Source organism: Gopherus evgoodei, chromosome 11 (genome assembly GCF_007399415.2).
Source record: "Gopherus evgoodei ecotype Sinaloan lineage chromosome 11, rGopEvg1_v1.p, whole genome shotgun sequence".
In the NCBI taxonomy this organism is placed as follows: domain Eukaryota; kingdom Metazoa; phylum Chordata; order Testudines; family Testudinidae; genus Gopherus; species Gopherus evgoodei.
In genome coordinates, this window is record NC_044332.1 from 27,011,981 (window position 1) to 27,031,482 (window position 19,502).

Consider the following 19,502-nt stretch of genomic DNA (forward strand, 5'->3'; position numbering starts at 1 on the left):
TGTTTTCCAAAAAATTTTAGACATTCTAGGTATGTCTAGCATGCTCGTTCTCAAGGCAATGAATATGTGGCCAATGGGATAACTATGCAGTTTTTCACAAAGGGTCTGTTTCAAAGCACACTCCAGTCAATGGAAAGACTCCCATTAATGTCAGTGTGCTTTGAATCAGTCCCATATTTCCCTTTTGGAGCTAGGACATCATCAGGAGCACATTTCATGATTGCAGCATATTCCATGTCCTTACCAGAATAGACAACCCCCACAAGCATCCTCCTACGTAGTCAATAAGCAGATATGTTTTACTCATGATAAGCCAAAGGCTGTCTCTAGAGCTCAGGGACAACACATGCCATTGTGACACATTCCAGGAGACTCTGAACCCATAAATCAATGACTAGCTTGTCATAATTAGAATGATGTCTCCTAATCTGTAACAGATAAAAGGGATGGCACATATTCTTCATATAAAAATAACCTAATTATAATTTGCAAGCTAATAGTGCAATCTTATATTATGCGTGTTCATTAACAGTTTCAAAACACATGGTGGTGTGACACAACAGAATAGAAATCTCCTGCAGCAAAGATTGCAGCACTGCCTAGTATATGACAAGTCTGTCAGTAAAATGAAAATCTTGTATGTCTATGATGCTAGCAATAACCATGATTGTTGTTGACAGAGTTTGTAGCTAATATTTCAGGAACTCCAAGCAAACAAACCTTATGAGTGATACAGCACATGGTAGCCCTAGCTCCTAACAAAAAGTCCCTTAATCCTAAATCATAGGTTAAGTGTGTCTTTAGTTTAACGAAGTGGTATACAACACACCAAAAAATAATGCAGCTTTAACTGCAAAATGGTACAGTGTGAATATTTTACTCTCTGCCATCAGAGAGCAAGAAACCTCTTAAGGATTGTCAAAATATATAAGAGTGGATCATGATTTTGAGTACACCTTAATGCCTTGCAGCAGCCAGGGTAAAAAAACTGTCAGGTTGAGGTAGTAAGACAAGGGAGTCTTTTGTCATAGTAGCTGCAGTTCTAGTTTCTTATGGCTTATGCAGAAATGGGTTAAAAAGGTTGTTGTGGACTAGCTTGTCAGAATGAAGTTTGTGACAGACAATAAATAAAACGTGGTTATACAACATTCTACAAATAGAGGCTCCCTATGAATTTAGTGGTAAAACTGCAATTAGTCTGAAGAGAGGTCCCTGAAGTTACAGTTCATTGCACAATGTTTGTAATGGTTGCATAGGAAAAAAAAGGCTAAATCAAAGGTATTTTATGAAAAAGAATACTTAAAATGGTGAAATTTTTATATAGTATTCTCTGACTACTGTCTAGCCAGCTGTAGTTGTTGTCATGGGTGAAATGCTGACCAATATCTAGATCCAGACATCATAAATACTAGGTTTTCACCCAATGTTCTCTTCAGAAGGAGCATTGTAATTTGAGCTTATCTTATTCAAATTGGGGCAGAACTGAACCACTAGAATTATAACACTGTTTCTAGAAATGATATCGTATACACATTGTTGGTTACAGAAAATTAACTGCAGCATAAAGCACAATTTCAACCTGCGGAAAAAAATCAGGGCACAATCCTGGCCCTGGTCAATGGGAGACTTAGTCATCTATTTCAATGCATCCAGGATTTCTCCCCTAAACTGGTTGCTGGATTTGATCAAAAAGTGGCAGTGATGGAATTCTGAGCAAAAAACTTTCACTTGAAACTTCTCATATGACATTCAAAAAATTGTTTTGAAATTTTCAAAAATGTGGTTTCTTTAATTTAAAATTTCTCCCTGACCCCACTAAATATAACAGAACAAATGTAATTTAGGCTATCCCCTACTTTTTCCTTTTCCTCTTTTTTCCATTCAAATGTTTCCCAACTTGAGCATACTTTGAAAAGTTTACAGTGACAAAAGGGAAGAAAAAGTGGAAAGTGGGTGGCAGGGTAGGAGGAGGGGCTTGGAGCTAGACACCAATCATTCTGTTGCATTCCATGACAAAAGTAGAAGAAAAGGTGGAGAAAAGAGAAAATAAATCTGAAATTTTGGAAATGTTTTATCATTTTGAAAACCAAAACATTTCAATTCAACACAATCTCTGTGTTCATTCTGAAATTTCTTATTGAAAAAACTCATCAGTTTCCCATGAAATACTTTTTCACAAAATCCCATTTTTTATTGGAAAAATTTTCCAGGAAGTGTTGACCAGCTTGCTCTAAAGAGTTAACAGTAGGTAAGACCACATGAAGAGTTGTGGAACATGCTGGAGAAGTTAGGATTTTGTGTCATCGGTGTGTGAAATAGCCAGTACACAAAGGAGTGTGTTCTTAGGTGGCCTTGTTTGGGACAGTTTTAGAAGAAGGGAGAGCTTTTTCTTGTTAATAAGATAGAGAAGTCCTACTCTATGCAGGTAGGATAGATGGCCATGTGACCTAGATTTTTTATTAACAATAGTTTGTTCCATTTACCCAGTCATATTGGTTATTTGTTTTTCATTTAAGTTATAGAACACAGTTAATTCTAATCTGAAAATAATAAAGTTCTCTATAGTACCAGGTCCCTTGCTTATTCTTGTACAGTAGCTTCTATTGATTATCTCACTAGTGCTTATTTATTTTTTATGAATGGAGTTTCCTTGTGCCACACATTTTATTGGCCTCTGTTCCTATTTATCTCTACTGATTGGGCTCCAAGTTTTCATTAACTTATATTGACTCCATTCCCAATGTTCCTCTTAAGCTATGTCTATATTGACCTGCAGTATGAACTATTGGGGTGTCAATAACAGTGCTCACCAAAGTGCTGCACTGTAACTCCACCATGTGGATACTGTAGGCATGAGTTAAAAGGTTCCTAATTCCAATTAATATAGTCCTGTTAAAAGAGGACTATGTTAAGGTGAATTAGGATTTTTTTAGTTCACACCTGCAGCATACACATGGGGAGTTAGAGTTCAGTCAAGCCCTTGGTGTCCATTAATTCTTTCCCAAAGTTTTCCACAGGCTCCCTGCAAAATGGTCTTAGACCCTTAGTCCATTAGTTCATGCTATTTAACTAAAACCATGGCTAAAGATGTTAAGTATTAAAACTATATTTTGCTTGTAAAATACTATGCAGTACTTGGATGAGTTATAACTGCATGTGAAGATTCATGGTATCACATGTATAGACTGTTTTCCATGAATTACTTGCAGTTCTTTTCTTCCCTTAAAATGGCTGATTACTGAAGTAGAATTCTCTTATATTCCCATATGAGGTTAACTACCACACAGGGTGAAATTGTACCTGGACTTACACACTGTACTATTCCAGCCAACTCAGCAACGGTGGGGTGGGTGGGATGGGTGAGGAGCACATCATAATGGTTCTCTGGTTTATGCTGTTACAAACAGAATATCTACAATGTGTTAGAGGATGGCTATGTGTAAGTACAGCATGAACAGGCAGGAATAGAAAACTGATTCGGATACTGTGGAAAAATATAAGGCCAAATCCTATTATCTCTGAACACCACTATAAAAGTGGGGAGAGGGGAATTGCACTGAAGTTATTAAAATTAAAATTTAGGCTGCTGCAAGTGAGATCTGAATTCAGTCCATCTCCTGAGATGCACTTGGTTGTTATGACCAAAAATGTTATGGCACGAAGGACTTTAGTAGTGGAGTGGTCTGACTGGGTGTTGAGAAATGAAGGGCTGTGGAAGAGGGACTTGTAATAATGGATGATAGTGATTTGAATGGGAGAATGGAGGGAGCAGAGAAGCCCAAAGACTTGGATAAGTATTAATGATCACAGAACCTGTTCTGCTAAATTATGAACCTCCTTTTCAGCACAGATCCTTTTTCATTTCGGAGAATTAAACACAATCTTTCTGAAGTTTCTCAAATTTTTTTAAGAAAACCTTCCACTCCTGATTTCCAACAGTGACTGAAACCTGATGTGCCAAAATACTGAATACTGGGAAGGACTATCCTGTTGGTACTTCAAACTATCTCACAGCTGGATTGTAGCACAGGTTGCCCTAACTTTGCCCCAAGGAAGCAAAGTCTGCAAGCCATCAGCCAAAGAAGTGTAGGCAGGGGACAGGTCTGTTGGAACCAGAGAATGGATGGGTTAAAGATATAGGAGTGGTTAGCAAATGAGTTTTCTTTCACTTCTGCTCTTGAAGGATCAAGAATATGTGATGAAAGGTGAAATATGGTGATGAAAGGATGAAATAGGTGAAATATTTGATGAGGGATGGAGAATTGCTGGGGCTGTTGGAGTCCCACCCTCTGCCCCCACCCCCAAACTCCATGCATAACCCCTTCCCCAAGACACACAGATATTCTAGTCTACTGTTTATCTGGAAGATCATCTATCACTAATAAACATCCAGAATGGAATTTTCAAAAGCACTTGGTGTGTCTTAACTCTGCTCCAACTGAAGTCAATGATAAAGTTCCCACTGTGAGCTTCAGTGGGAAGAGACTTCAGCCAAGATTGAGCATTCTTGAAAATCCCACCCTGGAAGAAATCTTGAGGTTTAAATGAATCACACCTTTGTATTTTGGTTAGTCTCATATCTCCCAATGAATATAGATATTTGATAAAGAGACTCTATATAATGGGCCTGAAAATTTTCCACTTAAAGTAAATGACTCTAAATTGAGGGAAAGCCCACATCCCCATCTGACAGCTCTTTATACCACTCTTTACTGCGGGAAGATTTATTTGTGCTAAACTGAAGCATATGCTGTCTTGTTGTTCAGTCGTAAAAATGAAATATGTGACTTTGATCTGTTACCTTGATACTGATTTTTTTTAGAATATATAATTCTTGATGCTCTTTACTTTTTAAAAGGTTTGAGATACGAAAACTAGTAATGTTATAACAATTGCATAAAGAAAATTAAGGATGAATAATGAAATCCACTACTAACACTGATGTATAAAAACTGATTTTTTTAGTCTCATTTAAATACTCCAAGTAGCCACCTTAAATATTGAGTAGAATCATAGATGTGGTAGTTTGATTATTTTCAAGATAAAATTGTTTCACAATAAGTCTTAAGTACGTCTAGTAGGGCTAGGAAAATTGGTTTGATCAATCAAAGTATTTAATTCAACTTCTAGCTCCCCCAACGTAATCTTCAGCCTAACAGGTATTTCATATTTACAGTCCAAGCTGAACAACTGGATTTATTCAAATCTTTATCCACAGTAGATATAAAGTAAAATGATTTTTCATCCTTCAGCAGTTGAGAGAGTCCTCTTTCAAAAGAGTGGTGGCAATAAAACTGAGGCACTTACACTTTAATATTCAGTAAAGGCTAACTAAGTGCATTTGAATTGCTCTAAGGCTGAGTGACCTTCAATGACTTGTACATAGAGATTATCAAACATCGGAGCTGAAGTAACAGACCACGAACAGTGTCCGATTCTTTTTAGGCTAAATAGTGCAAATAACCATAATTATTCTGGGTGCCATGGTCAAAAGAACTGTTTATCACTTTTCTGCCTTATTGAAGAATCTTTTAAAGTACTAAATGATACATCATGCCTGTCAGGGTGTTAAAAAAGAATTAAATGAAGCAAGTTCTAGGTGAGATTTTTGACAGCATATTATTGCATACATCTCTATTCTTTCATTCACGTATTTCTCAACTTTGTAATGCAGATTTGAAATGTTAAGTCTCCATTTTGTTCAACTATTTGGTTTATTTTGTAATGGGTTGGTTCTCATCTTTGACTGCATTTCTTTGTATTCACTTAAAGGGTTAATTTAAAAAAAAATAGTTAATGGATTCAAATTACTTGTGGGTGTGACACACTCATTCAGTAATTTATAGGGGGAAAGTGCTAGGGTACAGCTTGGAAATAATCGTAAAAATATCTTGCACGCTCAAATTATACAAGAACTAGAAAGCTCTATTAACTAACATGTCTAAAAAGTTCCATAGCTGTAGCCTGTTTTACATGCAGTGTCACACCAACCTGCATTAACAAGAAGAAATTGATTTCATTTAAAATAGCAACTTGAAGACAGACACTTTCTGATGAATTATGAGTAACTGAAATGCATCAGGAAAGAATAATACCTAGTAAGCTCTTACTTATTATTTCTGCAGTGCCATCGATAGGTGTACATGGCACTTCAGACATGTTTTTAAAAGCTGGTTCTCTGCCAAGAGAATCTTATAATCCAAGGGCTCAATCCTGTGAGGTACTGATTCAATTCCATGAGAACTGAGAGCAGTGGAGATTGAGACTATTGACATCTTGCAGGATCAGGTTCTCAATTAAATGTAGTACAACAAGGGGTGGGGGGGGCAGAGGGAGGAGGGGAAAGGAGTAAGAGAAGGATTAGGGTGAGAACAGTGAAAGATAATAAAATATTCTTTTGTCAGGTACGAACAGAAAATAATAGACCAAATCCTGAAGTGCTTGGTCAGTTCTTATTCTATCTGTACCCTCTCTACCTAACGAATCAAAAAATGCTTAATGCCAGAGTAAGGGCTGTGTAAAAACAGTAAAAGATCAGCAAGAACCTCATGATGTGACAAAGTATAAACTACATGATTAAACTAATTTTTAAATGACAAAATCATTCATATCCAATATAGTAACTGTTTTATAAAGTTAAAGAATCTAAACAGTCCCTATGGACAATAGTTTCATAGATGTTAGATCAGAAAGGACTGATAGGCCTGGTCTACACTACGTGTTTATACCAATTTTAGCAGAGTTAAACCGATTTAACGCTGCACCCGTCCACACAACGAGGCCCTTTGTATCGATATAAAGGGCTCTTTAAACCGGTTTCTGTATCCCTGCCTGAGGAGAGGAGTAGTGCTGAAATCGGTATTACCATATCGGATTAGGGTTAGTGTGGCTGCAAATCGACGGTATTGGCCTCCGGGTGGTATCCCACGGTGCACCACTGTGACTGCTCTGGACAGCAATCTGAACTCGGATACACTGGCCAGGTAGACAGGAAAAGCCCCGCAAACTTTTGAATTTCATTTCCTGTTTGGCCAGCATGGAGAGCTCACCAGCACAGGTGACCAAGCATAGCTCATCAGCACAGGTAACAATGCAGTCTCCTGAGAATTGAAAAAGAGCTCCAGCATGGACTGCACAGGAGGTACTGGATCTGATCGCTATATGGGGAGAGGATTCTGTGCTAACAGAACTCCGTTCCAAAAGACAAAATGAAAAAACATTTGAAAAAATTTCCAAGGCCATGATGGAGAAAGGCCACACCAGGGACTCAATACAGTGCAGAGTGAAAGTTAAGGAGCTCAGACAAGCCTACCAGAAAACCAAAGAAAGCAAATGGAAGGTCTGGGGCAGGGCCGAAAACATGCCATTTCTACGCTGAGCTGCATTCAATTCTAGGGGGGTCCACCACCACTACCCCACCCCTGTCCATGGATTCCGAGGTGGAGGTGGTAATCTCAGCCATGGCTGAGGATTCTGTGGACGGGGAAGATGAGGAGGAGGAAGAGGAGGACGAGCTTGCAGAGAGCACACACCACTCCGTTCTCCCCAACAGCCAGGAGCTTTTTCTCACCCTGACGGAATTACCCTCCTAGCCCTCCCAAGCCAGTAGCCCAGACAGTGAAGTCATGGAAGTGACCTCTGGTGAGTGTACCTTTGTAAATATAAAACGTGGTTTAAAAGCAAGTGTTTTTTAATGATCGATTTGCCCTGGGGACTTGGGATGCATTTGCGGCCAGTACAGTTATTGGAAAATTTGGTTAACGTGTCTGGGGATGGAGTGGAAATTCTCCAGGGACATTTCCATGAAGCTCTCCTGGAGGTACTCCAAAAGCCTTTGCAGAAGGTTTCTGGGCAAGGCAGCCTTATTCTGTCCACCATGGTAGGACACTTGACCACACCATGCATGTAGCAAGTAATCTGGTATCATTGCATGACAAAGTCTAGTTGCGTATGGTCCCAGTGTTTGCTGGCATTCAAGCAACATCCATTCTTTATCTCGCTGTGTTATCCTCAGGAGAGTGATATTGTTCATGGTAACCTGGTTGAAATTCAGGAATTTAATTAAGGAGACAGAGATGGCCATTCCTACTGGGCTGTTTGCCTGTTGCTTAAAAGAAATCCTTCCTTGCATGTAACCAAGCGGGGGGAGGGGAAGAGGGGGAATGGCGCTGAGTTTTGTTGCATTTGGCTAGCAGGGATCTTCCCTGCTACCAGCCACGTGGTGGAGGGGAGAAGGGCGGTGATTAGCAGTGATCTTCCATGATACCAGCCACAAGGTGGGGGGAGAGGTAAAGCAATCATCCCAGAGAATTAGATGGGGGGTTGGTTTCTGCTGCTGCATGTCAACAGGAAAGAAGCAGCACTGAACGGGATTTGCTTGGTATTTGGGAAAGGAGGGCACTGTGTATATGAAGGCTGCAGAAGCTGAAAGACAATGGCTTATCATGGCCACATGCAAGCTGAATTCTGCTGCCCAGACCTGCATCTGTGAGATCTCTAACACCAGAGCCGCAGGCACTCAATATTAAGATGCAAAATGCGACCTTGTAGTGAAATCACATGTGCTATGTAAGGTGAATAGTGTTGTTCACTGTGAAAGAGTATAATCTTTGCTCTGTAAAATGTATCTTTTTAAATACTTCTCTCCCTTTTTCACATCCCTCAAGCAGCTTCAAATTTTTCAAGCTTCCCTACTCCATCCCGAAGGCTATCTCAGATAAGGCGGAGGAAAAAAAAGACGCGAGAGGAAATGTTCTCGGAAATCATGGAAGTGACCCGCAATGAAAGAGCTCATCTGAATGAGTGGAAGGACGTGGTATCAAATTACAGGAAAGATGCCAGTGAACGTGAGGACAGGAGGGACGAATGTGATGAGAAGTGGCGGCAGGAAGATCAGAGGAGGCATGATGCAACGCTGGGGCTGTTGCATGATCAAACTGACATCCTTCAACGTCTGGTGGAGCTTCAGGAACAGCAGCAGGGTCACTGCAGCCCCTTTGTAACCACCCTCACCACTCACCATGTTCCATATCTTCCTCACCCAGACGTGTAAGAACGCGTGGGGGAAGGCTTCATGCACTGGCCCACTCCACCCCCGTGGACAGCCCAACCAAAAGGCTGTCATTACTTTGAAATATTTTTAGTGGCCTTTTCCTTCCCTCCTATCCTCCTCCCAAACCACAGCCAGGATACTTTGTCAGTTCTCTCCCTCTTTTTATAATGACTTTTTAATAAAGAATACATGATTTTTAAACGATAGTGACTTTATTTCCTTAAGCAAGCTGTAATCAAAGGGGGAGGGTGGGTTGCTTACAGGGAAAGAGTCAATCAAGGGGGGGGGTCATCAAGGGGAAACAAACACAACAGTCACACTGTACCCTGGCCCGTGATGAAACTCATTTTCAAAGCTTCTCTGATGCGCACCGCTTCGTGGTGTGCTCTTCTAATCGCCCTAGTGTCTGGCTGCGCATAATCAGCAGCCAGGTGATTTACCTCAGCCTCCCACCCCACCATAAAGGTCTCCCCCTTACTCTCACAGAGATTGTGGAGCACACAACAAGCAGCAATAACAATGGGGACATTGGTTTGGCTGAGGTCTGAGCGAGTCAGTAATGTGCATCAGCGCGCCTTTAAATGGCCAAATGCACATTCTACCTCTATTCTGCACTTGCTCAGCCTGTAGTTGAACTGCTCCTGACTACTGTCCTGGCTGCCTGTGTATGGCTTCATGAGCCATGGCATCAAGGAGTAGGCTGGGTCCCCCAGGATAACTACAGGCATTTCAACATCCCCAACTGTTGTTTTCTTTTCTGAGAAGTAATTCACTTGCTGGAGCCGTTTAAACAGAGTAGTGTTCCTGAAGACGCGAGCATCATGAACCCTGTCTGGCCATCTCACGTGGGTGCTGGTGAAACGTCCCTTGTGATCCACCAGTGCTTGCAACACCATTGAAAAGTACCCCTTGCGGTTTACATCCTGGGTGCCCTGGTGCTCTGGTGCCAAGATAGGGATATGGGTTCCATCTATCGCCTCCCCCCTCCACAGTTAGGGAATCCCATTGCAGCAAAGCCATCCACTATGACCTGCACGTTTCCCAGAGTCACAACCTTTCATAGCAGCAGCTTAATGATTGCTTTGGCTACTTGCATCACAGCAGGCCCCACAGTAGGTTTTCCCACTCCAAATTGATTCCCGACTGACGGATAGCTGTCTGGCATTTTAAGCTTCCAGAGGGCTATTGCCACTCACTTCTCAACTGTGAGGGCTGCTCTCACCTTGGTATTATGGCGTTTCAGGGCAGGGGAAAACAAGTCACAAAGTTCCATGAAAGTGCCCTTACGCATGCAAAAGTTTCGCCGCTACTGCAAATCGTCCCAAACCTGCAACACTATGCGGTCCCACCAGTCTGTGCTTGTTTCCCGGGCCCAAAATCGGCTTTCAATGGCTAGAACCTGCCCCATTACCAGCAGGGTCTCCAAAACGCAGGGGCCCACGGTTTGAGAGAATTCTGCGTCCGTGTCCTCTTCACTCTCATCGCCGCTCTGCCGTAGCTGCTTCCTCCTCGCCTGGCTTTGCAGGTCCTGGTTCAGCATAGACTGCACGAGAATGCGCAAGGTGTTTACAACGTCCATGATTGCGATCTTCATCTGAGCTTGATCTGAGGGTCCATGCTTGCTGTGCTCTGGCGTTTGCACAGTTCACCCAGGAAAAAAGGCGCGAAACGGTTATCTGCTGCTTTCATGGAGGGAGGGGTGAGGCTGTACCCAGAACCACCCGTGACAATGTTTTTTGCCCCATCAGGCACTGGGATCTCAACCCAGAATTCCAAGGGGCAGGGGCTACCCACAGTGCAACGCTCCGGAAATCAATGCTAGCCTTGGTACATGGACGCACACCACCGAATTAATGTGCTTTGTGTGGCCGCGTGTACTCCACTTTATACAATCTGTTTTACAAAACCGGTTTATGTAAAATCGGAATAATCCTGTAGTGTAGACATACCCACAGTCTTTGTGTGACCTGCTGTACAGCACAGAGGCCACAGAATTTCATCCAGTGTCCTCAGTGGAGGGAATTGGTCTTGGGAGAGCTTGAAATAAATTGCATATAAAAGGCTAATGGAAATACCTGTGTAAAACATGAAGAAAAAAGCTTTAATTTGATATAATAATTTTTTCTAAAAAAAACAAAGGTATGCAACCAATTTGTTCTGCACAACACTCTGAATATCTATCATGGCACAAAAATGCATCTTCTCCTGTGTAAACTGTGAGTTCTATTTGGAAAATAAAATTCGTAATTCAAATTGGCATTTAGGAGCCTCCAGCTGGAGAATGTTGTTTTGCTGGAGTGTGACATCATTCCTGACACCCACAGTATGGTAACTCATACGCAGACTGTTTGCCAGCTTCCTACAATTACAGTCCTTTTAGATGTTGCAATCTCCACAAAATGGTGCCTGCCAGCAGGAGGCTCACAACTGTTATTTCAGTTTATACAGGAAATGTTTTCTCTCTGCATGGGAACCTGGTTTTTTTTCCCTCGTAAACAATATTATTGACTTTCATTTGTGTGCTCAAATCAACCAGCCTCCTTTTCAAACGGCACTAGCTGCTCTTCCAGAATGTTTGTATGTCATATTGAATGGGGTGCTTAGACAATGTAGCATAATGACTGTGCTGTATATAAAAGACAAGAAACAAAATTCTGAACATCAACAGAATGTTAAAGATAATGGACCAGATGCTCTGGTATGAGCTGCCCCCTTTGTGGTGTGGACATGTTGTAAAGGCGACAGATTCAGAATGTAAACAGCCATATGGGAATTCAACTTCCAGAGGAGACTTTACCATTGGTGTAACCTTAGCAAAGACTTGACTTCTAAAACTACTCAAATTAGTAAAGTTAAGTATATGTATAAGTCTTTGCAGGACTGGGACTTAGAGCTATGAAGAAACTGATTTCTGCTTCAGGGAGAATTCTGTGATTCTGAAATTTGGCTTCTTTCTAAAATGAAACCAATTAAATTTCCCACAAAACACTTTTTTAAAAAGAGAGAGAGAGCTGTTCAGGGTCAATGTCTTGTTTCAGCTTTGACTCTTTTTTTATAATATACAATAAAAAAAAAGAAACGAATTTCGGAACAAAAAAAATCAATATCCAAATATGTTGAAATGCCTTTTTCAGTTGCTTTAACCAAAATTTTGTTGAAATTAACACATTTCTGCCGGAAATTCTGGTTTCAACAAGTGTGAATTTTTCTGACAGAAAAGCATTCTTTTTGTAAAATTTTTGACTAGTTCTAACTGCTATGTAAGTGAGGGGAAATCTAGCCATTGAACCACTACCTACTAATTTTCAAGGAAAGCTTTGATGGATTATATATGCAACAGGCATTAAGTTTATTATTTTGTACTGCAGTAGCATCTAGAAGTCCCAGACACAGCCCTTAACCACTTTGTGCTAGATGCTGTGAAGAGCAAAAATACAGTCCAGGTCCCAAAGCATTTACAATCTGAGTAGTTCTGTTAATCAATTTTGATCAGTATGGTAAAAAAACAATGTTAATGTCCTATCCCTATCTTTACTGAATGTTTGGCAATAAAAATAGAGCAGTATGAGAGACAAGCTTTAGATGATACTTGGTGTTTGTGTTTAAATGGCTTTTTTCTGTACCCTCGGTACATCCTTCTGGAAATACATCTCTTCATAATCCTGTCCTTGAGAAGCAGACAATAGCTGCAAAGCTGTTTTTTCTCAGCAATAATATTGCTAGGTGACAATGTAAGAATCACCAAAAAATGTTTCATGGAAAAACACCACATATTGCAGGTTCCTGTGACCTTTTAATGCTTTCAGCTGTGCCCTTATACAAATTTGAAGAATGAGATAATTACACCAGCTTGAAGGCTCACAGTGTAAATTAATCTGGGTAGTGATTAGCCAGGCTCCTTGAGATAGAAAGAACAATGAAATGAGGAGATATTTTATAGGTTAATATTCTTAAAAAATCACTCGTTTTTGTAATGCCAGCACAAAGCAAAGATCAATTCTGGCATATTAACTATTTCAAAATATTATGTTTTCCCATTTTAGTAGCTTTTTTTTTCTTTTTGCATGAAAATTTAAGATGCAGAGTATTGTACAGACAGGGATCTGCAACCTTTGGCATGCAGCCCATCAGAGAAAGCTGCAGGGAAGGTTTGTGTACCTTCAGCATCCGCAGGTTGGGCTGATAGCAGCTGCCACTGGCCGCGGTTTGCTGTTCCAGGCCAATGGGGGTTGTGGGAAGTGGTGCGGGCCAAGGGATGTGCTAGCCACCTCTTCCCGCAGCCCCCATTGGCCTGGAATGGTGAACCACGGCCAGTGGGAGCTGCGATCAGCTGAACCTGCGGACGCTGCAGGTAAACAAACCTTCCCAGTCTGCCAGCGGCTTTCCCTGACAGGCCATGTGCCAAAGGCTGCCCATCGCAGGCATAGAACTTCCTAATCACCTGTGGCTCTGTGGTTGCCACACATACATGCAGATAATCAGATAATCAACCCAAACTAAGATAAGGGGTGCCTAAGCTTGCTATTCTCCCAGCATCGCTGACAGCCTGAGGTTGCACCACGTATTGTTTCATCAGTATTCAGAACTATCATTATTGATGAAGAAAAATAAATAGGAACATAAGACAATGAAATGAAGGGATAATGCTGGGCAAAAGCTTCATGCCATTTCTAGTATTTCCCTGTGCTAATCCACCCCAAATCAGTCAGTCTGCAGGTGGGTCAATAATGGTGCATAATACAACTATGCACACTTCATATACTTGTTTACATTTGAATTAGCATTTTGCTGGATTTTTTTGTGGGGTGTGGAGAGTATAGATTTTCATATAACGACTGTGGAAGTAATCCACCTTGGATTGACCACCCATAATGCCTCAGTACATAGGTGTATGCTGGAAGATCATTGGTGGGTCTGGACGTTTCTGCAACACTTTTTACAGCAGTTTACAGGTCTGAATCTGAACCAGGTCATTGGTGAGCAAAGAATGACTTGCATAGTAATACAGTTTACCTGGAAATAATGTACAATTCAGTGCAAAGAAATAACTTGGATATGTCTCTAATTCAGATTTAAAAGCTCAGAATTTGTGGTCTTCCTTAATCAACAAAATCCCCAATATACTGCCCTCTTTTTCCTATTTATGTTCCTACTAAATGACCACTCCATTAAGCTGTACAGCTGCAGTGACTTTATTCTCAGAATACTCTATTATAGACTTACATTAGCCTATTAGTGTTGTAGGAAAGACTGGATATACGTGAATTTATGTACAGAACTAGAAGGTCCTTTCTCTCAATTGTTGAGTTAAACTACATAATCCAGAAGGTATTTTCCAGCCTCACCATCCATAATCATGACCTTCAATGGTTTGTGTATAATGAATTGACTGCCTCAGTGCCATTCCTGATCATCACAAGAAACCACCCTTACAACTGGCATCTTTATTGCCAGTCTTGGTAAAAAGAGAAACGATTAACTGGACATGGGAATGAGCTACCCTCACATGCTTTGGGATCGTTCCTTTATTTTAGGAACATTAACATGGCAGCTTGGGGAATCTTGTATGGGAGTGACTATTTCTGGCTCTGTTCTGTGCTGTATATGATATTCTAACTGCTGAGCTGTCACTTTTTCCTAAACTATGTTATAGCAGCCAAGTTGGTTCCAGGATATGGACGGCCAGGGTTGATGAAGTAATATCTTTTATTGGACCAACTTCTGTTGATGGAAGGTACACGTTTTTTAATTACTCAGAGTTCTTCCTCAGGTCTGCAGATAGTAACCAGAGTGTCCAAGTTAAAAACAAGGCGGGACAGATTAATCATAAGCAGTTTGCATGCTGTTGGAGGCCACTTATGGGGAAATGAAGACTCAACATTTAGCAGCAGTAGGGTGTGTTAAAATTGTTGTGAAGAGCCCCGGTGTGTCTCTTAAGTCCATGGCTTTTAGTGTCCAGCAGAGTTATGAATTTAAGTTCCTAGGCTCATCTTTTGAAGGTGTTGTTCTGGTCTCCTTTGAGAATGAGGACTGAGAGGTCTGATATGGAGTGATCATTTTGTGAAAAGTGTTTGCCCAACGGTGTTGTGAAGTTGAAAGCAATCCTGAAAAATTAGTTAAGCCTTTTTTCCATGATGAATTCTTCAACTGACTGTCTGGGGGTGGATAATACATACAGACATATTGTATATTGTAGGGGTCACTGAAGCCTCTACTCAGATTCCTTTTTGTATGCATACTATTGTTGGGCAAAAAGATGTTTGTGCAGTCGAGTGATACTTGAACATTTAAAAAACAGATAAAAACAACGAGGAATCCAGTGACACCTTAAAGACCAACAGATTTAACAGATGCATCTGAAGAAGTGGGGGGGTTTTACCCACGAAAACTTATGCCCAAATAAATCTGTTAGTCTTTAAGATGCTACTAGACTCCTCTTTGTTTTTGTGACTACAGGCTATCCCTCTGATATTAAAATACAAATGAAATTTGTTCTTGAAATGCCATCATCTGCATGAACAGCTGTTAGTGCACCACAGTAGCACATCCAAGGGAAAGCATCACAAGATTCACACAAGAAAATGAAGGCCTGGTTCTGGAAATTAAGACCAGTGTTTCTTTACATATGGGAGGAGGGGTGCAATGGTCAGAGAGTATTAATTCAATGTGAAGGTTGAAAAATCAAGCACTGAACATTCATGACAACCCAAAATTTTGGGCGAAATTGTGGAAGTAAGAAATTCAAGTTACTTGTAATGGATTTGTGCCCACTTCCACAAGTGGTGATTTTTGCCCAAGGTTTCTGCAACAGTTTTAAACTAGTTCCATTGCACATCTTGAAGGAAGAAAAGGTAATAGAAGCTACTAATGGGACCAGATCTGCTATCCAACATAAGGTGAAACATCTCTAGTGGGAAAAGAGGAACTGAACACTTGGAGGGGTGGTACAGTTAGAACAGACTATGTGATAACTCCTCTGTCAAAGGAGTTAATCATTTAAATTACTCCAAATACATATATTTTTTCTATTTCCACAATAAATACTACTGTTACCACAAGGATTTTATTAGTTTCTCAATTGGAAGAGAAGTGGCCCATTCAGTTGCAGCAGAGGATATATGTGGTCCATGACACACATTCTAGTAGTATGCAGCAACACTATGAAAGTCTGATGACTTCCGCCTTAATACACACACACACTTCATTCAATGGGAACAACTGATTGTCATACTCATGTTAAATATTTGCATTTTATGACTTTTTTTGTAGATCTGACTAAAAATTTTCCTTCAAAATGTCTTGGATAGAAAATCCCTCTTTGGTTAAAATAAGAATGTAAGAACGGCCATACTGGGTCAGACCAAAGGTCCATCTAGCCCAGTATCCTGTCTTCTGACAGTGGCCAGTGCCAGGTGCTGCAGAGGGAATGAACAGAACATCAAGTGATCCATTTCCTGCTGCTCATTCCCAGTTTCTGGCAAACAGAGGCTAGGGACACCATCCTTACCCATCCTGGCCAATAGCCATTGATGGGCCTATCCTCCATGAATTTATTCAGTTCTTTTTTGAACCTTGTTATAGTCTTGGTCTTCACAACATCCTCTGGCAAAAAATTCCACAGGTTGACTTTGTGTTATGTGAAGAAATGTTCTCACTTTACAGTGTAGAAAAAAAGTCCCATGTAATAAACTGAGAATAAAGAAATTAAGAGCACAGGAAAAGTCTGAGGGAGGGAAGAGACATGGAAAGGAAATAAAGGAAATGACCAGCTCCAACAAAGAGCCCATTACCCCTTGACAACTTGTCAGTGACCTAAAAGCTACAAACAGCAACCGGAGCTAATGCATAAATTCTACATACATCCGCAGAGCTCTACAATAGAACTAAAGGAGAACTCCTGTGCTGCTGTTCTATCCTCAGGGGGCCTACCATGGACAGTAACATCACTAGCTCTTATGCGAAAGACAATATACTGCAAGATGATCCATGTCTCAACTTCCTCCTTTCATTAACTGATATAGCCAACTGGGGGGGGGCTATCACTTTTAACTTTGCACACTTTCTAAATGCCTAGTCAGCAAGTAATCCCAGACAAAGCTGATAGTTGCTCATTAGTTGTAAATTGTGCTTCATAAGGTTACATGACATGTGATGCTGAGAAATTCCTGATATCTGTGTAAACAGCTATAGCTTCAAGGCAAATCAATGGAAATGTAGAGTTTCCACTGGATAAGTTCACAATTTTCCATGTGTCCTATTTTATTAAATGAAATACCTACAGGAAACACATGGCTGATACCCCTAAAGGTACCTCTTATATTAACTTTACATGGGAAATTGAATTGACTTCGAATACTTCTAGAAAACTTGCATCATTATTTGCCAGTTTCCTTCTAGTGGTATCCTGAGAGATGTAGATAGTATGTGCTGCATATTAAACTCTTAATTACAGACTTCTGTTATAAGAGTGAGATAACATTCAGAAGGAGGCATCTGCACCATTGCTTTTGCTTTTTTTACACTAAAAAAATCCATAAAGTAAATGAAAAATGAGTCAGCAACCTATCACCAATCTCTGTCAGCACATACAGCACCTCCAGCTTCACAGTAGGCTGCCAGTTGGTCTTCTATTAACAGTAAATTGAAGATTTTTATTTATTTATAAGTGTTATTAATCTGGTAGTTGAAATGTAATTTGTTTTCCAAAGTGGAGAGCATGCAAGGTTTCTGGCACTATTAGTGCAGATAGAATGGGGGGGGTTGCTAGAGATCTCACAATATATAAACTAGCCCTGCTGTTGCAAGAATTTACAATATTGTACTTAGTACCACAATATACAAAGTAGCAAGTCCTATGTGTCTGGGACCTGACTTTTCAAAAGGACAGGATCCTAGGGCCACATATCAAATTGCATGCCCCACACAGGACCACTTCGCAACTGTCTGCAAAATAAGGTATCTGCACTTCAGATCTTAAAATTAAGACAATCTTGTATTTCAAAGTGAAATAATTTTACATCTTACTTCTAATTTATTACCACTAATATTTCTGCTTCACTGATGCATGTACATCTGGATTCACGGTGCTAAGACAGCTTGATTTTATTGGCAGAGAAGTATGAAAGATATAGCAGTGCCAATAATTTTGTTGTTTACCTTCTCGGAAAATAATAATAGTAGCAAAATACATGAGTGTGTGGTGATTTACACTTCCCAAGAATGAGACTGGCACAATGAGGTGCCCTACATATATACAAGACCACCTTCTCTCTGCTCCGCACTGCTGGTTTCTTTTACAGTCCCTCTGTATTAGTCTTCAATTCTGCTGCTGGCTTCTCCATCATCACCCCATATTTTTCCACTCTGCTCCATCCTAAGTAAGATGCAAATACAAAACATTTGTGTCAAATGTTTATGCCCATTTGCTAACAGATATAATGCAGGTCTGTGTGTGTGTGTGGAGAGAGAGAGAGAGCATGGGTACGTCTTCACTACTGGCCATATCGGCGGGTAGCAATCGATTTCTCGGGAATCGATATATCGCATCTCATCTAGACTCGATATATCGATCCCCGAATGCACTCCTGTCAACTCCAGAACTCCACCAATGTGAACGGCAGTAGCGGAGTCGACAGGGGGAGCCACGGACGTCGATCCCAAGCCGTGAGGACAGTAGGTAACTCGATCTAAGGTACTTTGACTTCAGCTACGCTATTCACGTAGCTGAAGTTGCGTATCTTAGATCGATCCCCTCCCCTAGTGTAGACCAGCCCTATATTTCAGTACTTGAGTGTGTTTGGTGAGGTTTGAGACATAGATCCTGGCCTTCAGTGGGGCTAGGGCTTCATCCATGCTCCCTGTTGGAAGGAATTTCCTCCTGCTATGTCACAGTGACTGAGTCTGAATGAGGCTTTGGAAGAATAAAGTTTAGGTGCCTGGAGCATGAAGAGTAAATGATGAACTTTATATACCATGCTTTAGTGTAATCCATGTTATCTTTAAAATCTATTGTATTATAATCCAAGTTGAAAAATTCTCATTGTGTAATCAGACAGATGAATGGGTACGATGAGATTTAAACTGCAATGTCACTACCTATTAATTCCCCTGTCTACCACCAAACACTCATTTTAACGCATAACTAAAAAACTGATAAACAACCTTATTACATAGTGATTTGATTGACTAGATAACGTTGATACAACAAAACAATAACTTTGCTTAAATTTTAACAAGTGTGAATTACTCGAGTAGAACTGAAATAATAATTGATGTGTTTTGTTTTGTTTTTTTGATTCAGTGGCTGATCTTGGGGGTGGAGGAGATTGGTTCCTTTTAAACCAAAACTGAATCTTTTTTCAGTTTTTCTTAACAAAGTAAAAACAACATTTCTTGCAGGTCATATGAAATGCTTAAAAAAATATTTTGAAACTAAGCAAAGTGTTGGTTT

At 40.4% G+C, this 19,502-nt stretch overlaps 2 long non-coding RNA genes across 2 annotated transcripts in view; both read left to right on the forward strand.

Annotated features, from left to right (window-relative positions):
• LOC115659675 overlaps window positions 1-19,502 on the forward strand; it is a 216,356-nt gene that overhangs the window by 181,733 nt on the left and 15,121 nt on the right. The gene's annotated exons all lie outside the window — the stretch shown is intronic.
• Window positions 7,607-8,725, forward strand: LOC115659676. Its single transcript, XR_004002627.1, has 2 exons — window positions 7,607-7,641; window positions 8,670-8,725. It is a non-coding gene; the product is annotated as an uncharacterized LOC115659676 (long non-coding RNA).